The following is a 27,418-nucleotide window of genomic DNA, read 5'->3' as shown; positions in this document are numbered from 1 at the left end:
TAGAAAGCCCAGAGATAAACCCATGCACATATTGTCACCTTATCTTTGATAAAGGAGGCAAGAATATACAATGGAGAAAAGACAACCTCTTCAATAAGTGGTGCTGCGATAACTGGACAGCTACATGTAAAAGAATGAAATTAGAACACTCCCTAACACCATACACAAAAATAAACTCCAAAAGGGTTAAAGCCCTAAATGTAAGGCCAGACACTATAACACTCTTAGAGGAAAACATAGGCAGAACTCTCGATGACATAAATCACAGCAAGATCTTTTTTTACCCAGCTCCTAGAGAAATGGAAATAAAAGCAAAAATAAACAAATGGGACCTAATGAAACTTAAAAGCTTTTGCACAGAAAAGGAAATCAAAAACATGACGAAAAGACAACCCTCAGAATGGCAGAAAATATTTGCAAATGAGGGAACTGATAAAGGATTAATCTCCAAAATTTTCAAGCAGCTCATGCAGCTCAATATCAAAAAAACAAACAACCCAATCCAAAAATGGGCAGAAGACCTAAATAGACATTTCTCCAAAGAAGATATACTGATTGCCAAGAGACACATGAAAGGATGCTCAACATCACTAATCATTAGAGAAATGCAAATCAAAACTACAATGAGGTATCCCCTCACACCAGTCAGAATGGCCATGATCAAAATATCTAGAAACAATAAATGCTGGAGAGGGTGTGGAGAAAAGGGAACCCTCTTGCACTGTTAGTAGGAATGTAAATTGATACAGCCACTATGGAGAACAGTATGGAGGTTCCTTAAAAAACTAAAAATAGAACTACCATATGACCCAGCAATCCCACTACTGGGCATATACCCTGAGAAAGCCATAAGTCAAAAAGTGTCATGTACCACAATGTTCATTGCAGCTCTACAATAGCCAGGACATGGAAGCAACCTAAGCATCCAACGACAGATGAATGGATAAAGAAGATGTGGCACATATATACAATGGAATATTACTCAGCCATAAAAAGAAACGAAATTGAGTTATTTGTAGTGAGGTGGATCGACCTAGAGTCTATCATACAGAGTGAAGTAAGTCAGAAAGAAATAAACAAATACCGTATGCTAACACATATATGGAATCTAAAAAAAAAAAAAATGGTTCTGACAAACCTAGGGGCAGGACAGGAATAAAGACACAGACGTAGAGAAAGGACTTGAGGACACGGGGAGGGGGAAGAGTAAGCTGGGACGAAGTGAGAGAGTGGCATGGACATATAAACACTACCAAATGTAAAATAGATAGCTAGTGGGAAGCAGCCACATAGCCCTGGGAGATCAGCTCGGTGCTTTGTGACCACCTAGAGGGGTGAGATAGGGAGGGTGGGAGGCAGATGCAAGAGGGAGGAGATGGGGATATATATATATGTATAGCTGATTCACTTTGTTATAAAGCAGAAACTAACACACCATTTTAAAGCAATTATACTCCAATAAAGATGTTTAAAAAAAAATCTAAGACATAGTGTTGATGTTATATCTACACTGAAACACTGAACCTCTCAGTTTAAGGTATATTTATAATTTAGGGCATTGTGTATTTCCAGGGCAAAATAAATTGAATCAGCACCAACTATCTTTGTTCTCCATTACCATCCTAATGACAACATGGTAGAGAAACTTTCATAATCATACAAATAAAAAGAAATATTAGGTCAGAAATATAGGCAGCACATATTAACACAATGCCTAGAAGAGCATCTTTTGAAATACAATAATCATTTTGAAATTCTTCATCAGCTTAGCACTATCATTTCAACCTAGGAGTGATTATAAAGGGGTTCGGTCAATGCAGTATATAGTCATCCCATTAAGATAACAGTTGAAAATGTGAACCAAAATTAAGAATAATATATTTGTACATTGCTTTCCACCCATTCTCAGACCCTCTCCCCTAAATCTAACTTTCTTTGGTAGGTAAAGCTCAGATACACACTGTGGCTGAAATGGATATGTCATGAAGCCAATAGGAAATACAAGATTTAGGACAGAAAAAGTGGCCCATCAACACTTCTTAGGTACTGGGAAGAGCTCCCTTTCCCCTTTCATGATACTAGGAACCTAGGGAGACAGAAAGTGTAGGCACCCAAGAAATATAGACAGAAGTAAGATAGACAGACTTGTGCCCTTGCTCTAGCTGTTCTTCAACAATACTGCAAAAGCAGTATTTAGTGAGATAAAGTCCTGTCCAAGGCATCCTTATGATGGCTGGCTATTTAGTGAGAAGAAAGTTAGGGCATGATCCAGATCAAGAAATGGACTTCCCATTTGCATAGGAAAACTGAGCGTTTCATACCTTCTTTGCTTTGGGCCGCCTTTTACTATAAACCTAAATGGAGTTATTCCTAGATTATTGGGGTTAAGAGTGAGGTGGGTGATGGCTACAGCCTCCAATTATTCCCAGGGGAAAAAAAAGTGAGCAAGAGTTCCACTACCACTGTGTCTTCCAGGATTATTAATACAAAGAGACTTGGGACTTCTAATTGACACTGGGAAAGTATTATCTTTACAGTAGATATAGAAGCTACATAGCAGTGAAAGAATCTGTAGGCAAAATTTACCACCTCTCTGGATGCCATTCTTAAATAGAGCTTTCTCAGTTAATACTTAGTACATTATACCAGTAACCATAGCAGCGTATGGATTTTAATATTGCTGTTAAATTCCATATAATTGGCAAATGCAAAGATGAATTAATGTTATTTCCTTTTCTGCTCAACAGAGGTAAGTTGGTATGAAGTTGGGCCACCCTGCAAAACAGAACCAGAAATTTTTCTCTTTCAAGGCCATGAAGAAGGAAACTGAGCAAAGAAATTGAATTTAAATCTGAAAGAGATGGGCCTAATATTTATCAAGCATCTCTACCTAGGCTAAAATATTTAATCCTTTCAGAACCATCTGAGGCATAGGTGTTATTATTACTACTTTTTAATTATTATAGATGAAGAAACCAAGGCTTAGGAATTTAAGTAGCTCACTGAAGGTCACACAGCCAGAGCGTGGCAAGAGCAGTATGCAAACATAGGTATATTTTATGTGTATATTCCTGATTCCAAATTCTGTGCTCCTTCCTAAGGCATCTTAGTTACCATTGGAGCCATTTTACAGATAAGAGAACCAATAATTAATTTCTTCTATTCTTTGACAGGTAAGAAAACTGCAGCTCAGAGTAATTAAGCATCTTCCCAAAGTCACATAATTACTTAATGCCACAGAATTCAAACCTACTTTTTCACAACAGATTTGCCACCAGATCACAAGTATCACAACTAAATCTAAGCCAAAGTGGGAAAGAAAATGATTCATATCAATATTGTTGTCACCAGACACATAGATTAGAGCAAGTCTACCACCACTGGCCATCTGGTCTACAAATGTGGTGGGATCAACAAAAGAATCAAAGAAAAATTTGAGAATGAGGCTGCTGATATGAGAAAGGACTCCTTCAAGTATGCCTGGGTATTGGACAAACTGAAAGCTGAACGTGGGCTTGGTATCACCACTGATATTCCCCTTTAGAAATTCAAGACCAGCAAGTAGTATCATTGATGCCCCAGGACACAGAGACTACCAAAAACATGCCTATAGGCACACCCTCGGCTGACTGTGCTACGCTGACTGCTGCTGCTGGTGTTGGTGAAGTTGAAGCAGGGATCTCCAAGAATGGGCAGACCTGTGAGCATGCACTTCTGGCTTACAGACTGTGGGTGAGACAACTAATTGTTGGTGTTAAAATGGGTTCCACTGAGCCACCCGGCAGCCAGAAGAGATACCAGGAAATCATTAAGAAAGTCAGCACCTACATTAAGAAAATTGGCTACAACCCCAACACAGTGTCATTTGTGCCAGTTTCTGGTTGGATTGGTGACAACATGCTGCAGCCAAGTACAAACATGCTTTGACTCAAAGGATGGAAAGTCAGTCATAAAGATGGCAATGCCAGTGAAACCACAATGCTTGAAGCTCTGGATTGCATCCTGCCACCAAGTATTCCAACTGACAAACCCTTGCGTCTGCTCCTCCAGGGTGTCTAGTGTCTACAAAATTGGTGGTATTGACACCATCCCTGTGGAGACTGGTGTTCTCAAACCCAACATAATGGTCACCTTTGCTCTAGTCACCGTTACAACTGAAGTCAAGTCTGTTGAAATGCATCCTAAAGCTTTGAGTGAAGCTCTATCTTGGGACAAGGTGGGCCTCAATGTCAATAACATGTCTGTCAGAGATGTTTGTTGTGGCACTGTGGCTGGTGACAGCAAAAATGACCCACCAGGGACTTCCCTGGTGGCACAGTGGTTAAGAATCTACCTGCCAATGCAGGGAACACGTGTTCGATCCCTGGTCCGGGAAGATCCCATATGCCGCAGAGCAACTAAGCCCGTGCGCCACAACTACTGAGCCTGCTCTCTAGAGCCCATGAGCCACAACTACTGAGCCCACATGCCACAACTGCTGAAGCCCATGTGCCTAGAGCCCGTGCTCCACAACAAGAGAAGCCACCACAATGAGAAGCCCGCGCACTGCAACAAAGAGTAGCCCCCACTCTCTGCAACAAGAGAAAGCCTGCACGCAACGACCAAGACTCAGCGCAGCCAAAAATAAATAAATAAATAAATGACCCACCAATGGAAGCAGCTGGCTTCACAGCTCAGGTGATTATCCTGTACCATCCAGGCCAAATCAGTGCTGGCTATGCACTTGTGCAGGATTGTCAAGTAGCTCATGTTACTTGCAAGTTTGCTGGGCTGAAGAGGAAGGTTGACTGCTATTCTGGGAAGAAGCTGGAAGATGGCTCCCAATTCTGTAAAGCTGGTGATGCTGGCGTGGTTCATATAGTTGCTGGAAAGCCCATGTATTTTGAGAGCTTTTCTGACAATCCTCCTCAGGATCATTTTGCTATTTGTGACATGAGACAGACGTGTCTTGGGTGTCATCAAAGCAGTGGATGACCCAGAAAGTTCAGAAGGCTAAGTGAATAATATCCCTAATACCTGACACCCAAGTCTTAATCAGTTGTGGAAGAACATTCTCAGGACTGTTTGTTTCTGTTGGCCATTTAAGTTTAACTGTAAAAGACTGGTTAATGATAATGCATCGTAAAACTTTCAGAAAGAAAGGAAAATGTGTTGTGGACCACTTGTTTTTGCGTGTGTATGGCAGTTTTAAGTTATTAGTTTTTAAAATCAGTAATTTTTAATAGAAACAATTTGACCGAAAATCTGTCACAGAATTTTGAGACCCATTAAAATAAAGTTTAATGAGAAACCCGTGTCCTCTTTTGGTCAAGACTGTAAATTCCTATAGTACTACTTAGGTAAAAGATTTAAGTAAGTGTTTCCTATAAACTATTTTTGGTGTTTTATTTGCTGAAACCAAAATTTGATAATTCTGGGTTAACATTTTTTTGTGGGTGGGAATTTTGGGTTTTTTTCCCCCTTGTCTAAGAGGAAGAATCATCTATGTTTTTTAGGGACACAGTGAAAAGCTGTGGGAGGGAGTCTGTTGGTTGCAACCCTTCATAGGTTAGGACAGACAAGCAAAAAGTATTTTTGTTTATATCTAAGCTCTTGTAAGAAGGCCAAATTCATATATCCAGAAAAGATGAAAATTCTAATTTGAAAAGATACATGCACCCCAATGCTCACAGCAGCATTATTTACAATAGCCAAGACATGGAAGGAACCTAAATGCCCACTGACAGATGAATGGATAAAGAAGATGTGGTATATATATATACAATGGAATATTACTCAGCCATTAAAAAGAACTGAATATTAACATTTGCAGCAACATGGCTGGACATAGAAGTTATCAGAATAAGTGAAGTCAGTCTGGCAAAGACCAATATCATATGATATCACTTATATGTGGAATCTTAAAAAATGATACAAATGAACTTATTTACAAAACAAAAATAGACTCACACACATAGAAAACAAAGTTATGGTTACCAAAGGGAAGGGGGAGGGGGAGGGATAAATTAGGGGTTTGGAATTAACAGATACACATTACAATACATAAAATAGATAAACAACAAGGATTTACTGTATAGGACAGGAAACTGTATTCAATATCTTATAATAACATATAATGGAAAAGAATCTGAAAAAGAATAGATATATGTATGTATACATATAACTGAATCACTTTGTTGTACACCTGAAACAATCGCAACATTGTAAATCAACTATACTTCAGTTTAAAAAAAGGCCAAATTCTGCAATATTAAAGTCCATGTGTTGCACACAAAATTTTGTGTAGTCACATCAACATTGAGTAAATTTTTTGGTATAATCTCAAATTTTAGTTTTGCGGTTATTGGAATGTGCATTCTCAGATTTACAAATATTGAAGTAGTTTAAAGAATCTAAAGTGTAAGGCTTAAATAGTAATAACTGCCCTGCTAGAGTTCATCGTATCTAGATTCTAGGAAAAATAAAGATGCTGGGAGTTGAAGAAAAAAAAAAAAAAAAAAAAGAATTCAAACTCAGGACTTTGAATTTCTTCTCCAGGACTCTTTCCATTTTACAGATAATTGTAACATTCTGCTAAGTCCAGTGTTTATCATTTTGTAATGTCATTTGTAACCTTTGTAGAGCATTTATTACTTAATTTAGATGACATCCAGGGTCAACTTGCCTCTTAAAATCTAGACAAGACTGGTCTCCAGCATACCTCATGTTGAAAGTCCAAATCCCTGTCCAAGATTTCTGTGCATTCCTGAGGGGCTTATGTTCTCATAACTACCTCCTGCTTCAGCTGACTTCTTGTTCTCCACTTGGTATCTTGCAGCTTGCTCGTTACTGCATGGGTTTTTCAGCTACCTTTCTTAGTTTTACATACACACACACACAAACAAAATTATGCACACAAAGCCTTTGTGTAGCAGATGTTACAAAAAGTTTAGAGAAATTAAGAAATAGATTGGGTTTGCACTGATGACCCATCACAACTGGAATTAATAGTCATTCTGTTCTAGAGAGTCTTTTGGCTGATTTTCCACGTTGCTCAGCCATTCTCTCTCCCTTCTGTCCCCTCCTACCACCATCATTTTTTTTTTTTTTTTTAATGGAAAGTCATTCTACCCTCCATTTGTTCTGCCCCACATTCTGAATCCTACGGTGGGCCTATTTTTTCATACCCAAATGCTCCAAGGTATTTTCTTCTTTTAAGACCACTTATTCCCAAAAGAAATTGTACTATCAACTATGAAGAAAACAATAGGATTTTTTAAACCACCCATGAACTATACCACATGATCTAAGGGGCACACAGGGAAGAAAATCTGCTCTTAAAGAGTAGCTAATCTAATAGGGAAATAGATACACATAACTCAGAGTTCTCTTGGGCCTCACCAACCTGTGAAAACAACGAGGTCACATGATATTTAACAGTTCAGTCTCCACAACATGCCCACCTCCCCCCCCCCCGACACCCCCAGCCCCATGTCCTGACAGATATGAGGAAGGCCAATATAACAGAAATTCAGCTAATACAACTATGAAGACTAAATAACGTAAAATTAGAGCGGGGAAAGACAGCTGAAGGCTGAAGAGAGTTACTAAGATGACCATGGGTGAAATGGCCCACCTGAGGTTTAAGTCAGCTCTTTCATTTTCTGAACTTGAGTCACCAGGGTTCAATGGTAACAGCTTCTAAAGGTCTGTTTGTTTAATCTATTTTAGTTTTATTCTCCCCCCAACAAAAAAATCTGGGGTTATCTGGGGTTTCCATTTCTGACCAAATGGAAAGTATTAACACTCAAAGCAACTGACAATGGAAATCCGTTTAACTTCATGTTACAATGTTTCTGTTATAAGCAATGAGAAAAACCAGTAAAGTCAGTGAAAAGGCAATCTTGCAAAACAAGTTTTAAATAATGCAGCTACCACAGGTCCTCCATTCCTAAAGTTTTTTATTCATAAAGTTCTAGCAGTATCATTTGGTGGCAAAACTTGAACTGAATAGACAGACTGTTTGTAGTCCTTATTCATCCCAATTCATGGGAGTAATCCTGTGTTTCCTGAAGAACATGCAAGTGCTTGATTACAGGGTGCCCCTCCAGCCACACTAAGGGAAGTATGTAAGATGTGGAATGCAGAATCTACCTTTCCAAAGTCTAAGACATGCTGAATTCCAGGACCCATGTGGCCCCAAGGGTTGCAGATAAAGGGTTGTACACCTGTGTGTTGACATCTGCTAGAGGAAACTGAGAGCAAAGTGAAGGGAAGTAATGGCAAATGGGGGAAGCTGGTATGGCTCCAGGGGCCCAATTTTCAGAAGGCCTGGTTAGGACATGTGGTCTGTCAAAGGCAGAGAATACTAGACAGAAGACCGTTGTAGACATCTGGAGTCGTACAGAGGCTGTGGTGAGTGAGAATATTTGGGAAACCCTAACAAGTCCTCCAGCCAAAGTCAGACTCACCTATGGGGACCTGTGGCCCAGCTACTCATCACCACCTACAAAGCAGGGTGTTGAGGGCAGGACAGTAAGATCACAAACATTCTAGTGGAAGTTTCTAAGCTCCTCCTTTTTATTTTAAGAAATCTGATCATTTAAGTTTGGGGTTTATTTCAACGCTCATTTAATTTTCAGAAAAGGGATTATTTTAAAAAGAAGAAAGAGAGAATAGATAAATAAAGACTTACTTACTAAAATAGGTCTTAAACTTGGCAGCACATCAGAATCACTTGGGAAGCTTTTTAAAATATTGATCCCTGAACCCATCCCATACACACTGATAAGGAGGTCCTGAAGTGCTTCCAAGGCACATGGAATTTTCAAAGTGATCCAAGGTAATCTTGTTGTGTAGACAAGGTTGAGAACTACTGCCTTAGGAAATTTTTTTTAATTTTTAAAAAGAGAAAGACTTTTCCCCTATTTCTGTACAAGGAATGAAAGTGCCAAAGATCCAGAAAAGCCCAAAAAGGGTGGCGAGTACACTTTGCAGTTCTTGTTTAATCACATGTACTAACCACACAAAGGAAGTTTCATTTCTGCAAAACCTATCAGTTTCTCTTTCATACTTATTGTTTGCAATCCTAGACGTATAACACAATTTTCAGCCAATGACTTCATCTTCCCCAACCTTGAGGCCATGGATGTGCCCAACATTTATGTACCATCAAGGATTAAGGGAAGGTCTGCTATATGTCAGAAGGAAAAACAGCTTCCCAGAAATTCCCTTGTGTGTTGGATGGAATGTAGCAGAATCAGTGTCTTGACAGGTACCTAACTTCTTTTCTTTCTTCTGATGGCGTATCTGCATAATACACTCCACATTCTTTATATGTATGCTTAAGCAATTTGGCTTTCTCTCCTTTTTCTCTGAATTACCTCAAAATGAAGAAAATGAAAAAAAAAAAAAATGAAAAAAAAAAAAAATGAAGAAAATGTTGCAAGCTAGTCTCTCTTATCTGCTTTAAAATATGGCTCCAGAATGCTTTCTCTTTGACTGTATCCTGTGTATCCCCATGACTGTTTAGTTTATTTGTGATAGCTGACAATTCCTCCTCCTCATGTGCTGCTTTGGGGAAATGATCAAGCCAAACAGGATTCATATTCTTCATGTGTTAGCCAACCAAACATATTTTCCAAGCTATTATTTATTTTTCTCTCTCTATTTGGAATTTTTCTCCCTTCTCTTCCTTCAAGTCTCTTCCTCAGAGGTTCTGCCTTTATCCTCAATTCAAATTGGGTACCCTGTTACAGTTTCTCAGAACATGATGTGCTTCACTTTTCATAGCACTCATCACAATTTAATTAAATGTTTATCTCTGTACTTATTTATTTAATGTCTATTTTCTTACTAGATGATAGAATATTTGAGGTCAGGAACCAAGTTTGTTTTGTAGTTTAGTCTGTTGTTTAGTTGTTTAGTTTGTCATTTGGTTTGGTTTGATTTTTGTTTTTATCCTTGGTTTCCTGTGTGTGTCTGGGTGTGTGTTTGGGGATTTTCTTGGGTGGGTTTTTGTTCGTTTGTTTGGTTGGTTTTTGGAGGGGAGGGTCCTTTCTTTTTTTTTTATTACCATGTGTCACATCAGTGCCTAACACTAACACAGAGTGGATGATAAATAAATACTAATTGAATCAACGGATTAAAAGCCCCAAAGATTCGAGTAACCTGGGGCATTGGATATGTTCATCAGAAGGTCACTGGAGACTTTATGAAAAGGTGTCAGTTAAAGCAGAGATAACTGGAAACCAGAAAGCAGTAGACTGAAGATGGGCTGGGAGCCCAGAGAAAGGAGGTGTAGTACACTCACCTTTGCATAGCAAGACTTGCAATTGTCATGTAAAAACAAGTGTCCAAAATGTAAGACTTTAACCAATGAGTCACACCTAACCTAATAAATGAACATTTATTTCAGAGTTGCACATTCCATTTTTATATAATTGTGATTCAGAACAAATACCTTGATGATGCTTTATTTGCTATGGCAAGTGCTTAACTGCAGCTTGTTTTGTTGGCATTTATTTAAATGTCAGTAAAACTCTCTCCCACAGATATTAAATTTTATAATTAATCATTCATGAAGCCTTCTTTAATCAACTTTTCCTTTAGTATTTCAAACTCTTGTCAGGCCCATTCATTTCCGCCGTGATGATCTAAGAATTGGTTTTAGGCGATAAATTGACTATGTTCTCCCAGAGCACATTTTCCTTAAGAGTTTGAAAACACTCATCTTCACTCATCTAAGTTATCATGCAGTGGGGCCTGAGCTACAGTAAACACAACATAATGAGTAGCATCTGTTAACCCAATGGCAAGTGATATCAAGCATTTTCAAGTTTCTTGCATTTTTATGATAAGTAATATAATTTGACCCATATATTCAGTGAATCAGTCAACTAACATGTGCAAGTGCCAACCATGAGTCATATCCGGGAATAGAATTATATACACACTATGATATGTAATATGAAAAGATATATAACACTATGCCTGCCCTCATGGAATTTATAATCCAAGTGGAAAGACAGACATGAAAGCAAGTAGGAGCAGTTAAGAGTTAAGCAGCTATTATGGAGGCAAGTATAATTGATAGAGGAAAAGATTGGAGTCTGGGATAACAGGGGGGTCAGAATGGCTTCCTGACCTGAGCTGTATCTTAAAAACTGAGTAAATAAGGGGGTTGGAGTGAGAGGAGTAATGGGGAGAAAGGACAGTCCAGACTTGAAAAAGTGGATCAAAGACCCAGGAACGTGAAACAGCATGACATCTTGGACATGCTGGTCATTAGGCATCTTGCAGGTGCCTAATGAGATGGGAAGTGGGAGTAAGAAATGAGTAAGAGTAAGAAATGAGTAAGAAATGAGATGGGAGAGGCAAGGAGAGACCGGGTCATGTGGTGTCTTGTGCGCTGTGCTGAGCAGTGTGGATTATATTCTCTTGGCAATGTGGCATCTCTGGAATGTTTCAAGTAGGGAATTACTTGGTGAGACAGGTGTTTGAGGAGCTCACTTTGGCAGCTGTTTAGAGATTGAATTAGAAAGTTTGAGGTCTGGAGACATTTTATTCATTCATTCAAACATTATAAAAGTACCTTTTAAGTACTAGATACTGTCTACCTCTAGGAATACAGGAATGAACCAAAGAGACAAGATCTCTGGTCTCACAGAGCATCCTAGCAGAGGCAGATAGATAATTACCAGACAAGTAAAGAGACAAACAAGAAAAATAGAAGATAATGTTAAGCACTGTGCAAAAATGAAAATAGGCTGACATAAGAGAGACTGGCCAATGGCTACTTGAAATTACATGGAAAGAAAGACCTCTCTGAGCAGAATCTGAATGACAAGAAAAAACAGTCATTCTATGATTGGGGGGTAAGCATTCCAGGCTAAGGGACAGCTGGAGCTAAGAAGATAAAAGTTTAACCAGCTCAAGAAATGGAAACAAGGCCAGTGAACAGCGTTAAGATGGTGAGGGGTAAGAGACTAAGTTTAATAGGTAGACCCAGACTAGAATTCAAAGGACATGTGACCTGAGGCAACAGATTTGGGTTTTATTTTAAGCGCCATAGGAAGTCACTGCATGGTTTTAAGCAGGCGAGTGATATGGTCTGGTGTATATTTTTAGATGATCATGGGCTTCTTTGTGGAAGGTGGACAGGAGCAGAAGTAGAAAGAAGTTGGCAAGCTATTGCAGTCGTCCTCATGGGAGGGATCAATCAGGTGGGCTAGGGTGATGGCAGTAGAGATGCAGAGAAGCAGAGGGAACTGGGACGTGTGAGTAGAGTTAAAAAGGACTTGGTGGTAGATTAAACGTGGGGAACAAGAGAAAAAGTGGAATCAAAGAACACTGCTGAATGTTCAGCATGTGCAATGTGTGGATGTTGGAAATATTTGTTGAGAAAGGAGCAGATTGGAGAGAGGAAAATGGGAATTTCTATGGGACCATGTGAAATGTGAGATAACTATTGAATCCAAGAGGAGATGTCAAGTAGACAAATGGGTGTACATGTCTGGAGCTCCAAGGAGAGGTCAGAGCTGTAGATAAAGATTTGAAATTCACCCCTGTGTAGTGTTTCGAAAGCCCTGGGACTGGGTGGGACACCAAGAAGATGGTGTAACTGGAAGATAGGAGGATACCCAAAAACCAGCTCTGGATGCTGAGAAGAAGATGTAAATATGGTTTTAAAAAGATACTGTGGCATCACAGAAGCCAAAAAAATAATGAATGATGGCTTTAGAATATGATTATAAGTTTAAAAAAGAAGTACGATATTATCATTATAATAGGCAGAGCTTCTTTTGCAGCTACTTAGCTTGTCCATGTCTCTCTTATTCAACTCTGAAAGTGTAGTGCTGTAAGAGTGTCTGGCACAGAGTAGTAATAAAATAAATCTTGCAAGGGACCTGGGTTGGAGTTTATATAGATGTGGGAAACTTCAAAATTGAGGTCATGGGAGTGGGTGAGTGAGATTACCCAAGATGGGTGTAGAATGAGATAAAAGCCAAGGGCAGAAAGAAGCCAACAAATAATAACATTTAGAGAATGTTTAGCAATGGAACATTTAGCAACACTTAACAGTGGAAACGAACAAGGAGCATTCAGTAAGACAGGAGTGGAGCCAGGAGAGTGTTATTACTGTGGTGGTGGGGGGATTGGGGGGGGGGTAGGAGTGGGAATGTGAAATGCTACCAAAAAATAGGGTCTGCTAGCAGACCTTGGAGAAAAGTAAAGTAAACAAAGAGGATCTTGGTTGTAGTGGGTGAGGAAGAGGTAAGAAAGCCAGGAAAGTAAGTTTGAACTATTACTTCAGGATATGGGAGTTATTGCTTCATGAGTATAGAATTTCAGTTTTGCCAGATGAAAAGACTTCTGTGAATATACTTAACACTACTGAGCTGTACGTTCAAAAATGGTTAAGATGGTAAGTTTTATGTTATGTGTGTTTTACCACAATGTAAAAAAAGAAATTTTTTTCAAACCTAGATGAACAGTAAAGGTAGAACAATCAGGAGATTGATGAAAAGAGACCATCTTCCTCTGAAGCTGGAGAAAAGGAGGTGAAGCTTATGCTGATGAAGAGTTAGGAGACATCAGCACAGAAAGCAAAGAGAAGAGTGTACATTAACCTGACTTTTCTAAAATATAAGGTGTGGTTGTCAGTGAGAATGGGAGGGCAGGCAGGAGTGACTCCCACCTCAGTGATCCTTGACATCTGAGGAAGATAGCTTAGTGAGATCATTTCACAGAGGAACCAAACCTTGTTTTCGTCTGTTCCTCTCCTGCTAGACAGTTTTTCCCCAAAGTGTATAACTTGTTATTATAGTCAGTCAATGAGAATAATACACAGATAAATACAAAATCTTGTATTTGAGTGTATTCAGATTTATATCAAACTTAGCATCCATAATATTTCTTTTGTTCTGGTTGTACAGAAGCAATAAGATCATGACTTCCACAGACCAGTAGTTTTGAAAGTGTATTTATTTGTTGACAGCTCACCTTGCAATCTTAGGACGGTCAAAAATTAAACAAATCTAGAGGCTTAAAAGAGGAATAGTGCTAATTTTTATTTTAAATATGAATTACAGTATCTAAGAATTGCTTGCATTTATTTCATAATGTCAGAAAAGAAGCACTCATGATATACAAAAAACACCAAAAATACCTACAGTGAAATATCACAGCACGATGTTACTCTTTCCCACATGATTATTAATGCCAGTGAGAGTAGAAACAGAGCAGATGTGCCTGAACCTTGCCTGGCATTTAATTTATCCCAGTGCACATGTGCAGGAATATTTTATTTGCTTGCAAAATTTTATTTGTATCTATATAGACAGGCTTGAATTTTAAAAAGAGCAGTGTATAGGTACAACTTTTTATTGTGGAAATGTTTATAAGCAAATTTTTGTTTTATTCATAAATATTTCAGTATGTATTTCTAAAAGTTAGGAACTTATTTTTTTAAACATAACAATACCATGATCACAACTTAAAAAGTTAATAACTCCTTAATATCATCAAATGTCTACTCATCATTTAAACTTCCCAGTATATTTCCCAGTCGTTAAAATGAGGACCCCAATAAGCTCCATATATGCAGTTAGTTGATGTGTCCTCTAAGTCTCTTTCAATCTATAGGTTCCCTTTTCATCTTTCTTTTTTTTCCCCAATCTCTTCCTTTTATATTGAAATTGAATAATAAATGGACCAGGAACTATGCTAGACGCTTAATGGATATCATCATATTTATTCATCACCAGAACCCTTTACAAGTAGATATTATAATTACCTAGATACAAGATCAGGAAATGAAGGCTTAGAAAAATGAATACACTAGCAGTGACAGAACTGAGTTTACATCTGCAGACCTCCTTGACTCCAAAGCCCATGTTCTTTCTACTATCGATGGCCTCCCAAGTCACCATGTACTTGGGTCTCCAAAGCTCAAGACGACCTCTGTTTTCTTTTGAAATGCTATCCAAGCAAATTTGAGCCCAGGCATCCCAGAAATCTGGGTTTCTGTAATAAATGCAGGAACGAGTGTCAAACCTTCTAACCGCTTAGATATTTCCAATTAATTCCCACAAAATCAACAGAAATTACTGAAATATCAGCTGAGCAATCATCCCCCCATCTCCAACTCCTGGTATCAGCTTTTAGCCTTTCAGAGGTGAGAAGGAGATGAAGAAGTTGTTGAGAGTGACCAGAGAGTGCCATAAGGAGAGAGAGATTCAAAATGGCATCTCTCATACTTGCCTCCTTGACCTCAAGTTTTGCAGAGTTGGTAACTACTGAATGATGATTCTAAACATAATGAAAGTCAGGCAGACTCCATTTTTCTTAAAAAAAAAATAGTGCCTTAAAACCTTGTAATAGGGCTTCCCTGGTGGCGCAGTGGTTGAGAATCTGCCTGCTAATGCAGGGGACACGGGTTCGAGCCCTGGTCTGGGAGGATCCCACATGCCGCGGAGCAACTGGGCCCGTGAGCCACAACTACTGAGCCTGCGCGTCTGGAGCCTGTACTCCGCAACAAGAGAGGCCACGATAGTGAGAGGCCCGTGCACCGCGATGAAGAGTGGCCCCCGCTTGCCTCAACTAGAGAAAGCCCTCGCACAGAAACGAAGACCCAACACAGCCAAAAATAAATAAATAAATTAATTAATTAATTAATTAATTAATAAAAATTAAAAAAAAAAAAACCTTGTAATAAAACAAGTTTAAAGCAGTTGCAGTCTCTCAGAGAGGTAATATTTTGATCAGGGATTGCATTCTTGACCAAAAAACCATCTCAAAAAAAAAAAAAAAAAAATTAAGACATATCCAACAACATGTTAAAAAAAAAACCCTACAATTTTTGCAATTATTTAAAATAATATTCCAAGTGGTATAAATGAACATAAATTTACCTCGTATATTGTTGTTTAAAGTAGTCCCAATTTACTATAATTGCACATAGATCTTACAAATGATATGATCCTACTGAATCTCCATATTTACTATTGTTACACCTGTATTCAGTCTCCCAGACTTGGGTCTATCATTTTCATGTTACTTTTTCGGATATATGGTGAATGCCAACTTTATGCCTAAGTAAAAGTTTATTTTATTCCTGTAGTCATTCAATACACATTTAATGAGCTAATCTTAGGTGACAGGCCCAGTGTTAGATGCTAGATACTAGAGAGCAAGGTTAAGACAAGGTTACTGTCTAATAAGGTTAGACAGTAATAAGACAAGGTTACTGTCAGTAAGTAGCTCAGCCCCATAGAGAACCGATATGAAAAGGAACAAAGACGATATAATGCAATGAGAACTGGGTGTATAATGTGCTACAAGGATGCATGAAAGGGAATAGCTAATGCTGCCCAGAGTCTAGGAGGCTTTCACAGAGGAGAGCATCTATGAACTGACTGTTGAAGGATGACAATGACGATGGTGAAAATGGTGGTTCTGGTGGTGGTGCTGCTGGTGGTGATAGCAGCTATCTTTACTGAGCACTAACTAAGGGCCTATAACCGTGCCATGTTTATATAATATCTCACTAAATCTTCACACTAGTCCATCAAGATCAGGCTTTACCCACATTTTACAAAGGAAATAGCTGAGATCTAGGAAATTAAAAATTGTACCTATCACACAAGAGATAGGTGAAATCAAAACCACCTACCAAAACTTTTGGTTAAACCAAAACCTCTGGTTGCAACAATAGCTTCTTATGCTAATACTCTCAGCCGCTCTGCCCAGGAGTTTGTCAGGTGGACGGATAGAGGAAGGACATCCCAGGCAGAGGGGTGGGTGTCTACAAAGGCTTTGAAGTGAGGGGCAGCGGTCCACACTCACAGAAAGCAGGTCCTGGTAGAGAGTAGAAAATGATTACAGTCTCTGCTAGAAGCTTTTCACTAAACATTCAAAAAAAGATCATTTGGGTAGAAGTGTTGAGAGTGGAATTGGAGTGGATGATCAATAGAGTTTATTTACAGGGAAGCTGAAAACTTAATATATTACCTTTCCATCTTCTCAACTGCAAGCTACTTTCAGGCAGAAATTGACAACCAGGTTATATAGTTTATTAATTACATAATGTATTTATTCATCTGACAAATATTTCTTGGGTGCCTCTATATCTAGGCAGACACTGTGCTGGGCACTGCAGAGAAGGAGGTAAAGAAGGCACAAAGCCTCCTCAACAAGGGCATCACCTGGAGGAGGAGGCTGGCATCTCAGCAAGCAGACAGCAAGCACGAGGGACCCGTGTGACCGTGTCCTCACTTCCCTCAAATGATTCTCGGTTGGGCACAGTGGTGCTGCTGCCCACAGTGACTTCAGCCAGATGCACAAAATGCACCATGGTTTGAATTTAGAAGCTCCTAAATTAAGAATTAGATTCACAGAGAGATTGAATAACCAGAATAACAGCAGACAAGAGCCAGTGGGAGATGATTTTTCAGAATCTAATAGTCTTTCTCTTTCATGAAGCCTCAGACAATTGTACTATCATGCCACAGTTAGAATACTTCAACTTTATGTCCACCAGGAATCTACTTTTGCACGATATTACAGATAATACTGAAAAAGAAATGTTTGCTTTGGAAAAAATAAAAGGAAAAAGAGAATTAAACCTTGTAATTATTTGTGCTTAAAGGTTTCCAATTTTTAATTTTCTTAAGCCAAAAGCTACCTGACAGGGTCTTGATTTCTAAGCGGAATAAATAGAGGATTAAACAATTGTTAACAGTGTAATATTTAGTTAAAGTAGATTAATAGATAATGTGATAGAATAAATAGAAAATGAATGAACATCAAGGATACTAAAAGGCAGATGACCACAGTGAAGATCAGGGGACAGCTGGCCTAAGGCTCTATAGTGGTGCTTTAAATGGAAGATAGAAACTGTGGTCTCTCTCAGTTAAACACCATGAGCATATTCAGGGGCAAGATTAATATATATAAAGGTGGAGGACGTGAGCAACATGCTATGAGAAATGGAACCAAATATTCCCTAGGTCTTAAAATTCAGTGATTGCCCCCTCCTAGACACCTCCTTCTGTCTGAAGCCATGGCAAATGGCATTCTCAGAGTCCATACTGTGAAGTTCCAAGTATAAAGTGGGTCTGCACTGATGTAAACATAAGTCTAAGGATGGAGGTTCCTCTCCGTAGTGGTTCATAAGCACTCATGACTCTTACAAAGATTTGACAATGAAGACCTAGCAGGGGAAAAAAAGAAGAGGAAGAGTGGGGAATTAGAGTAAATCTCTGTGGTTTAGAGCTTATGCTTTGATTCACATTTGTAAGTAAACAGCCTTTGACCTATTCAAATGCATCACTCCAGGAAAGTCCCCTTCTCTGTCCTATATCATCAATTTTTCCTTGTCTATTGGTTGGATCATTTCCAACACATGTAAACATGTTTTTTTCTTTTTCATCTTATAAAAATGTCCTCTCTGGACTGTACTTCCCCCTTCAGCTGCTGCCCATTTCTCTGTTCTCCTTTTTAGCAAAACTTCTTGAAAGATTTGACTATTCACTACTCATTATTTATTCCTCCAATTTTGTTACCACACTCTAATTTGGCTTTTCCACCACCACTCCCCAAAAGCTCATTAATGAACTCCATGTTGCTGAATCCAATGGTCAATGCTCAGTCATCCCTCTTGGCATTATCAGCAACATCTGACACAACTGATAGCATTCAATTTCTTGGAAATACTTCCTTCACTTGGAATTCATGGACACACATTGGCTGCCTCCCTTACTGGTTTATCCTCTTCTCCAAGCCCAGTGCTTGGTTCTTGAACCTCTCTCTTTTCTCCACACTCTCACTTGAGACCTCATGGCGTTAAATACCATCTCTATGTTAATGACTGCCAGATTTATACTTCCATGCTGGACCTCTCCTCTGAAATCTTGTCTTATCCATCCAACCATCTACTCAGCAATTCTATTTGGATGTCTAAAAAATATCTCAAAATTAATATGCCCCAAACAGAACTCATGATCTCCTTGCCACCATCAAATTTGGATCACCCATAATCTTTCCCATCTCAGTAAATAGCATCCATCCTTCCACTTGTTCAAGCCCAAAATCTCAGAATTTGTGTCTAATTTCCTTAAAGTAAGAGTTTTTTTTTTTTTCTTTTCCCAAGAGAGGTCCTACTAAAATGTCATAGATCCCTTTGAGGAAGGACCCAGTGCCACAAGTACCATAAATCTTCCTTTCAGTCTTCCCCAAAGGGAATGTGGTAATTTACCAGGATGACTGTGCACTATGGAAATGGAAATACCCAAACTTTTCTGGGATTACTGAAGACTGGCTCTGAGTTGACACTCATTCCTAAGAACCCAAAATGCTACTGTGGCCTACAAGACCAAATGGGGACCTATGGAAGTCAGGTGATAAATGTAATTTTGGCCTAAGTCTTTCATGGACCCAGTGGATGCAGAGAACCATTCTGTGATTATTTCCCTAGTGGCTTAAGGTCCAGTTGGAATTGACATTCTCAGGAACTGTCAGAATCCCCACAAGAAGGGCAGAATAATGATGGTTAAGATTATAGACTCTGGAGCTAGCCTACCTGGGTTCAAATCCGATATACGTCACTAGCTGTGTGGCCTTGGGCAAATTACTTTATTAACTCCTTTGTGCTTCTGTTTCCTAATCTTAAAAATGAGATAATGATATCCCTTAAGGGTGGTATGAGGATTAAATGAGTCAGTATTTGTCAAATGCCTATACATAGTAAGTGCTACATAAATGTTGCTTAAATAAATAAATTCCTTAATCCCTTTCTTTACTTCACACTGCCCCTCAAATCAGTCAGGAACTCCTTTTGGCTTTACCTGCAAGTCATATTTAAAGTCTGACTGCTTTACACTACACCCCCTCCTCCCAACCCCCACGGCCACCACCACAGAGCCAGCCGCAACCAACTCTTACGGGATTATTGCAGTAAGCTCTTAACTGATCAGGCCCTCCATTACCTCCCTAGCCCCATCTCTTAATAGTCTCCATATTCATCCTACTGCACTCCCCCCACATCAGCTGCTCCCCCGAGGACTCCAGACTTGCTCTCACTTCAGTGCCTTTGCACTGGCTGTCTTCTTGGCCTCGGATGCTCTCGCTCTGGTTATCCTCATGTGTCAACACTCTGACATTTTTCGCAAATGTCAGCTTCCTAATAAAGCCCACTCTGATCATTCCTATTTAAACATTTTTATGCCCCCATACATACTCCCAATACATCCATACACACTCTTTATCCTGCTCTATTTTTTTTTTTTTTAACTTTGGGTTTATTTATTTATTTATTTATGGCTGTGTTGGGTCTTCGTTTCTGTGCGAGGGCTTTCTCTAGTTGCGGCAAGTGGGGGCCACTCTTCATCGCAGTGCGTGGGCCTCTCACTATTGCGGCCTCTCTTGTTGCGGAGCACAGGCTACAGATGTGCAGGCTCAGTAATTGTGGCTCACGGGCCTTGTTGCTCCACGGCATGTGGGATCTTCCCAGACCAGGGCTCGAACCCGTGTCCCCTGCATTAACAGGCAGATTCTCAACCACTGCGCCACCAGGGAAGCCCCTATCCTGCTCTATTTTAATAGTACTCATCACTTTCTAAAATGTACAGAATTTACTGTATTTACTAGATCCCACAGAAGATCCCGAAAAGATCCCAAGTGATTGAAGATCCACTAGATAGAAGGTACCTGAATCCCCGAGTCACTGCTTAGAGGAGAGTTGTCCAGGGGAACCTCCTGAGCAGCAACATACACACGGAACTTTCCATGAGCAAGGGCTGACTGCTTGCCGTCACCAGTTCGATGGAGCACAGATTACTGCCTCTACCTGGCCTTGCCATCATTCAAGAGCCTCCTTAACTGCCCAGCTAATATCCCAGGGGTGAATGGAGCCATGCATAGGAAAAAGAAAATAACAATAGCACCTACAGCACCCAGCAACCAGAGAGAGGAAAACAAGCAGAATGCCTAAAACTGGCAGCTCCTTATATACCGGAACTGCTGGAGAGGAAAGATGATAGCTTTAATTTTTGAATGAGATTTAAAAAATGATAATAACAATGGTGCTCAAAGAAATTCACTTCTAATATATGAAGGAAAAAAAAAAAAACAGACTCTGGAATTCAAAGAGTTTTTTCTTGTTTTGTTTTCTTTTTTAACTTTACAAAGTCCACAGATGGAATAGAAGGAGCTTCTATTTTCTGTTGGGGATTGAATTTGGACCCGTATGATCAAGCAAAACCTATCTCAACACAGAAAGTAAAAACACAAAGAGATGGAAATCATAAGAGAAATTTTTAAAAAGGGCTTGGAGGACAGATGCATAGACCCAACATGTGAAGAATGAAATTTCCAAGGGAGGGAAAGGGAACAGATGTAGGAAAGCATTAATTAAGGAAATAACAGAAGAAATTTTCCCTTTTTTGAAGAAAGACTCAAGTCTACAAATTTAAAGTGTTCATTGAGTTCCAGGCATAATTGATGAGGAAAAAAAAAATTTTTTAAACCCAATTGGGCATATCCAGGCAGAATTCCTAAATTCAAGCATAAAGAAAATGCATAAGCTGTCACACATAAAAACTGTGTTACATACAAAGGAAAGGGCCAACACAAATAGGACTGAGGCACTAGACAGAAGAATTACCCCCATAGAGCACTGAGGCAGGAGGATGCCGACCCCAAATCCTATCCCCCCCGAGAAAGCCAGCTGTCAGGGTGAGAGAGGAAGTGGGCAAATATGCGGGAATCCAGGACTTACATCACCCCATATTCCATCTAAGGTAATGCTTCAGGAAGGACTCCAAGACAACAAGATAATCAAAACAGAGTCCCCAGTAGGGCACAAAGAGGTGAGGAAATAGCATGAACATGAGTCTCTGTCTCTCTGCATTTGTGTGTGTGTGTACAGTTTTCCACTTAGATATACTTAATTTTCCACTTAAACCTAAATTGAAAATGATAGAATACCTGGGAATTTGTAATATAAGTGCTAAACAATGATCATATAAAGAGAAGAAACAACCTACGGGGGAAAACCTAAAAAAGTCTAAAAGTATTAAATGATCTCATAAATCCTTGGGAAGGGAGGAAGGAGCAAGTAGAGAAGGGAAGTGGAAGTTTTCTTAAGGTTTCACCTGAGAAACAAGTAGGGAAATGAAAACATTATAAAAGTGAAAGAAGACAGTGAGAAAATAAAACACTTCCATGGAGAGATATGATCGGTACCTTATTTTCATACTGATAGCAGAGAAAGAAGTGGTTCAATAGAAATAAACAAAATGAGAGTAATACCTAGAAGAGTGGGGTAATGTGATAGAACCTCTAAATTTAATAAGGAAAAGCTAGACAACTAATAGTAGTTTGATCAACCCACCAAAGCTAAGGGGGTGGGGGAGGAAAAACAACATAATATAAATAATATGCATGAGGTAAAATGAAAGAAATAAAATCAAAAATATCTGTTTTCAGTTAAATGTGAAGGGATTGGATTCACCTTTCAAAGACAAAGACTGTCAGATTGGATTTTTAAAAAAAAGTAGATGTGGCTATTTTCAAAACACACTGGAAAAAAAAGTTTCTTTTTAATGTTGGAAAGAAAGAAGTAGGCAAACAGGTATCAGGAAAATACATTTTTTTTAGAAAAGGAAAGGAGGAAAAGCAGCATACAATTATTATTAGCAAAGCAGCATTTAAGATTAAAAGCATTCATCAGGGCAAGAGGAAGGTTACAAAACATAAAGGCACCATTTATTAAAAGGATGTAACAGTCACAAATCTGTAGGTACCAAATATCTAAAAAGCTAAATATATGAAGCAAACGCCATTAGAAATCTTCTTTAAAAATGCTACATAAACGTTAACTTTATAGAAGGTTATTTTAATAATTACTTTTATTATATCATTTTTATATTTTTGTTCCTGTGTTTAGTGTAGGTGGCCATGTTTATGCTTTGGTAGATCCCCTCAGGTGCAGTTAATCTTAGAAGAAGGGTGCCTGTAGGTATTAAGTTTACTTATAAAGATTCCAACAGGGTCTTGTTTTGAAAGCTCGTGATCTCCTTACCACACTGCACACTCTCCCTTAGGCCAAAGTGAACCCAGCAAGAAGCATCACAGGGCCCACCAGGCAGAGAGCAGAATGGAGGGCCCCTGGGGCCCCTCTGAGGATATGTTCCATCCCCTACTGGTGCAGCACGGCCTCAGGCCATCCATCCACCCTGGGCCTCCAACAGGACCATCTGAGCCTCACACTGCGTCCTCACCCCTAATGCGTTACCCCAGTGGGGTAAAAGGGGTGGGTGTCCTGAAGGGAGACCGGAGTCCTCTCTGTCCTCTGCTAGCCACTCCCTAGATTCAATCCTGGCACTTGGCAAACATTCATCCCTCTTCAGTTTCAACAACAAAAGAGTTTTGAGCACACAGTATGTATAAGACCCTGTTCTGGGCTTCTTTATTTAGGGCACTTTTTTCCCCAAGATTTCCCTGAGGTCTAGTGAGTGAGCCAGAGTTCTAGGACTCGTGTGGCTTCCAAATGCTCCACATTTTGGGGTTGTCTGGCAATGGTCCATAGGCAGTTCTGACCCATGACTTAATTTCTATCAGGCTGAGGAAAAATTATTGTATTAAGATTAATACAGGGACTTCCCTGGTGGCACAGTGGTTAAGAATCCGCCTGTCAATGCAGAGGACACAGGTTCGATCCCTGGTCTGGGAAGATCCCGCATGCTGCAGAGCAGCTAAGCCCATGAGCCACAGCTACTGAAGCCCACGTGCCTAGAGCCCGTGCTCCACAACAAGAGAAGCCACCGCAATGAGAATCCCCTGCCCTGCAGCGAAGAGTAGCCCCCACTCGCTGCAACTAGAGAAAGCCCATGCACAGCAATGAAGACCCAACGCAGCCAAAAATAAATTAATTAATTAATTTTAAAAAAAGATTAATACAATAAAGTGAGTTTTTAGTGAAGCTAAATTTATTCCATTTAGACACTTTTTCTTTATCCTGATACTATGTCCTTCCTCTTTATAGCTTAAAGTAGCCTTTCTCTTATGAAATGATAGCAGATGGCAGAGTTTTTTTTCAATATTCTTACTTGAAAAATAAAACGTTGACAACCCAATAGACCCCCCCCCAAATAATTTAAAGTATGATGAATATAAGATGTATAACTCTGTGAATTCAAATGTGTGGGGACCTCTGTTCTCTATGGCTTCCTCTCTGTACTTTGTGTGTGTGTGTGGCCACGCTGCAGGGCATGCGGGATCTTAGTTCCCCAAACAGGGATCGACCCCGTGCCCTTTGCAGTGGAAGCACGGAGTCTTAACCACAGGACCACCAGGGAAATCTCCCCACCCCCATACTACTAAGAACTATCCATGCTGAAAGTATATATTTCTGCCATCACCTCTCACTCTGCAAATACATCTTGACCAGCAATGGAAATGGTCCAGTCATTCAAGGAATCAGATTTCACCTGGAGGGATGGGGGCTACATAAAACAGAATCCAGTCCTGGGAGGCTGGAAGAACACACTGCATTGCCAAATATTGCTGAGCCTGATGGATCTGTCCCCACATTGCCAACTGATGTCATAAGCTTGGTCCCCCACATATTCTACTGGGGAAACTCATCATAATCCAATTTCATTCTAAAAGAAAAATTCTCTGATACACACATAGCAGTCATCACAAATATGACAAAGTTGCCCTGAATCTGTCTTTAAAATTCAAAAGAAAAAAGAATGACAATTGAAGGTCATAATTGTACCGATTTCAAACCAAAGACAGAGAAGTGTTGTCTTCATTTACATCACGCTCTTACCTTCCAAAATTTCAAAATGATTTCTGATGTTCTCTCCATTATTCACTGATTAAAATTTTAGGAAGTTTACTTTTAACCCAGGTTGAATTTGGCAGTTTGGCTCATTTGACATGGTGCTTCACTTCTTTCCTGCACAGGAGACAGCATGGTATAGGGAACTTTGGTCTGTCTGACAGCAAGTATCTGAGTTTGAATCTTGACTGAAAATTTTTTATTAGCTATATTACTTTCAGCAAGCTTTTAACATCTCTAAGCCTCAGTTTCATCATTTGTAAAACGGGTATTATAAGACAAACAGCATAGTTGTAATACAGTTGGTATAAAGTATCCAAGAAATGCTAGTAGTATTTTTTAATATAATTTGGCCCAAATTTTACTTTCAAATAAACTTACACAAGATACCTTTTTTTCTGTTTGTATTATTTTTCAAAAAGCAACTGGGAGGAAGAGTTTAAATTTGCTTCTCAAGTTTGTAAAGAATTACACAGATGAACCTGGAGTGAAAAGGGTCTTGGGCCAAATGTTTTGTCTGCTCGTAATGCCACATATCCACAAATAAGAACTACAAGTGGTCTCAGCTTTAATTTCACACCACTGTCTCTTTAACCAAGCAGCGTCCTCAGAACTGTGCTTCAGTGCTGAATCATTACTGACTCAGAGGTTTATAAATACTGCTACATGAATCACTTGGAGTTTTCTTTAGTGGTCCCCTACTTCCCTCTCGAAGATTCAATTAAACCTGACCCCGCAAAGGGAGTGATATCTGACTTCCCATATTAGTGGGGCTGCTAAGTCTCTATGACGTACATGATACATTTATAAGAAGGAACATTCTAAAATTAAGTTTAATGTATTCTCATTCAATTCACTAAATAACTGATGTAACTTGAAGACAGTAAGCTACCCTCATTAGTTTTCTGTAACAGCTTACTAACAGTCAGAAAGAAATAGAAATGTTCTAAACTAGGACCCCACTCCTAATTCCTTACAAAATAAGTTAGAATGCATACATTTTATAGAAAAAAGCTTTAAAATGATGTAAATATAATAACATTCAAAATCTAAATTTCATTTGGTAGGAATGGTTAAAAGATAACACTCAGAAAGACAGCTAAGGTGCCGTGTTGAAAGCAGCTGAAATGTTACTGCCGGTACATGAAATCATTTCAGTAAGGAATTTACTTCAGAAATAGGGGCGAAGAATTATAGAATAATGCACAAGTCAACACTGTTAGAGCCAGCACATCATCTACACTAACAATGAAGTACAGCAGCAAAGATAATCCAAAAATCTTTTATATTTGTTTTTGTATTACATTATTATTTGCAGTAGATATATCTTCCCAATTGTATTTCAGATTTGTTTCCCTTTTTGGATATTCATTACCTGATGGATGGGGGAACATACCCAATGGCAATCTCAAGGGCACAGGGAAGCCAGGGAGATAAAATTTTGCCAGAGATAATCTACAAAACAAATTGTGTCTGTAAGTGAGTAGGAGGTGTGGCCTGGAACCCTGAGGGTATGGAGGGGAGTGAGGTCAAGCACGTTATTGATGGCTCTGCCATCCATCAGCCCCAACAAGTGGCCCAGGGAGAAGCGTGGTTGCAAACATGCCTACTCACTGCAATCTCTCTCCTTTCCCTCAGGTACACAATTAACCTCTTCAGAGCTATCATGGTTAGAGCATTGTGGAGGACCAGCCTCCTGAGAAAGGACCACCTGAGTCCTGGATGAGAGCATCCTGGGCTTCTTTGGGGCCAGAGAAATCCTGAAACTACACATCACCCATAATGTTTTGAGACATGCTTTAGATGCTTATTTTTAGAAGCCCTGCAACTACTTGAAAAATTGAATGTATTGCAGAATAGAGTTATGGCCAATGGCGGCAGAGTCTGCATGAAGTCTCTGCTTCATGGTCTTCTGGGAAAAACCCTTCAACTTGTTGGCTATACTGTTCAGTATAACTGTGTAGCTCATTGTGTTTTTGAACATGTCGGTGATGCTGTCATGTATTCTGGACTATCAATGGAGCCTACAATTAAAAATTCAGATGTTAAAATATTTGCCAATTTGCAGAGAATCTTGACATTTTTATGACATCCAAAAAGGTGACACTGTGATTGCAAAAAGCCCAAGTGATCCAAAATCAAATATTTGTAAAAGAGTAATTGGTTTGAAAGGAGACAAAATCCTCAGCAATAGTCCATCAGGTTTCTTTAAAAGCTATAATTATGTGCCAATGGATCATGTTTGGTTAGAAGGTGGTAATCTACACAATTCTACAGATTGCAGATACTTTGGACCTATTCCATGTGGGCTAATAAGAGGATGTGTCTTCTTTAAGATTTGGCCTCTAAGTGATTTGGATTTCTACCTGAAGGCCTTAAATGGCTACAGATCTCACAATGATTAGCAAGCATTTATTCTTTGACTTGCTTATTGTCTCCTGTTCAAGTGAATTTATTATTGTCACTGAAATCATATACTTACCAATAAAATAGTATTCAAAAAAAAAAAAAACCAAGTACTCCCAAATTGGGGGACGGGGGGCAAGTCTAAAGAAAGCTAATATAAATCAATTGAAAATGAATGCGCTA

General features: G+C 39.2%; 1 protein-coding gene and 2 pseudogenes across 3 annotated transcripts in view; 2 read left to right on the top strand and 1 right to left on the bottom strand.

Moving 5' to 3' along the window:
- The window catches only part of RDX (radixin), a 652,052-nt gene that overhangs the window by 340,783 nt on the left and 283,851 nt on the right, over window positions 1–27,418 (bottom strand). The window lies entirely within an intron of this gene.
- LOC309606062 (elongation factor 1-alpha 1-like) lies at window positions 1,371–27,341 on the top strand (annotated as a pseudogene). Its single transcript, XR_014249651.1, has 3 exons — window positions 1,371–4,291; window positions 4,645–9,253; window positions 26,176–27,341. The product of XR_014249651.1 is annotated as an elongation factor 1-alpha 1-like (transcript).
- On the top strand, window positions 26,669–27,341 carry LOC309606644 (mitochondrial inner membrane protease subunit 1 pseudogene; annotated as a pseudogene). Its single transcript has one exon. The product of its transcript is annotated as a mitochondrial inner membrane protease subunit 1 pseudogene (transcript).

This window comes from Balaenoptera borealis, assembly GCF_965194805.1.
Source record: "Balaenoptera borealis genome assembly, chromosome: 11".
Classification (NCBI taxonomy): Eukaryota; Metazoa; Chordata; class Mammalia; order Artiodactyla; family Balaenopteridae; genus Balaenoptera; species Balaenoptera borealis.
The sequence above is the reverse complement of the archived record's forward strand: the minus strand, read 5'-3'. Positions and strand labels throughout refer to the sequence as shown.